Source organism: Octopus bimaculoides, chromosome 20, assembly GCF_001194135.2.
Source record: "Octopus bimaculoides isolate UCB-OBI-ISO-001 chromosome 20, ASM119413v2, whole genome shotgun sequence".
Lineage (NCBI taxonomy): Eukaryota > Metazoa > Mollusca > Cephalopoda > Octopoda > Octopodidae > Octopus > Octopus bimaculoides.
In genome coordinates, this window is record NC_069000.1 from 6,421,866 (window position 1) to 6,423,285 (window position 1,420).

General features: G+C 35.4%; 1 protein-coding gene across 1 annotated transcript in view; it reads right to left on the reverse strand.

Moving 5' to 3' along the window:
* LOC106869208 (exocyst complex component 2) overlaps positions 1 to 1,420 on the reverse strand; it is a 37,952-nt gene that overhangs the window by 3,911 nt on the left and 32,621 nt on the right. The window lies entirely within an intron of this gene.

Here is a 1,420-nt window from a genome sequence, read left to right on the forward strand (position 1 = left end):
CACACACACACACACACACACACACACACACACACACACACACACACACCTCTTAAAAATTGATAGAGAGTTTATTTCTATGTCCCTCCATAAATGTCCATCCTTCTGCTTGAAGCCTTGAAACATCTTCCTGCATTTCCTCAGTTGGTTGCTGATCAGTTTTTCTGCGACTGTTTTTACTTCAATAACCTGTCGAACACCTGGAAAGTGGTTGCTGATCTGGCTGTGTGGGGGCAAAGTTCACTTAACAGCCACATGACCCTGGGTTTGGTCCCACGGTGGGGTACATTAGGCAGGAGCCTTCCACTCTAGCTTTGGAGTAAGATATATTTTGTGAATAAATTTTGGTAGACAGAAATTGTGAAGATGCCCATCACGCATGTTTGTGTGCACTTGTTTATATATGTGTGTATATCTATGATCATGTTTATACATCTTAAAACTGGTGTTCTTGCCATAACTTAGCAGGTCAACAAATAGAGATCAATAATATTAATACCAAACTAAAGCAAGAACTGGGATTGATATAACTGAAAGCACTGCCCAGGATGGATGCAATCAAGTCTAAAAGATATTCATAACCTCAAATCTGCAACATTCAATTTGGTGATTTCCTGGAAGACATTCATAATTAACCAATTAACCATTCTATACAATGCTTAGAAAAAGACTTTAGGGTTTGGAAGTAGAAAACAGGTTTGAAAAAGATTCAAGACAAATGGTCTTCATCTAACACTTTAGTGCAGGGGGTTCTCAACCATTTTTATATTCTTTAGTCTGGCACTCAATATCAGCAACCTTAGCAGATAGTCGTTGTTGTACAAGAGAAATTAATAAGTTTATTATTTGGCAAAGGATGAAAGACACAACTTCATAGTTAACTTTTATTTATAGAAATAAAAAAAAAAGCAAAATATAAAAAGAAACAAAAACAAGTTTCAAACTATTATCAGAGGGGGAGGGGCAAAAACATTTTGTATACAATATGTCTGGGTGTATGCATATGTAAGTGAGATCAGGTGACACGGGTAGCTATATGTACACACTGTCAGGGTACATATGTAAGTATACATAAGGGTTGATATATAGGTATATGTACATGTAATATGCAGCAGTTATCAGGGTACACGTATATGTAAATGTGAACAAAGTACATATGTATACATAATCAGGATACATATATATGTATATATAAGTGTAATCAGAGTGCATGTGTTGTCAGGGTACATATATAGGTATATGTATACCTGATAAGGGTATGTTTTATATATACAGTAGTACCTCGGTTTTCGAACAACTCTGATCATGGATAAATTGTGCTTTATCTCCCGTCTTTCTCATATTCATTTAAAGCAGTAGTACCTCAGTTTACAAACGCCTCCGATCACAAATAAATTGTGCTTTTTATATATATATATAT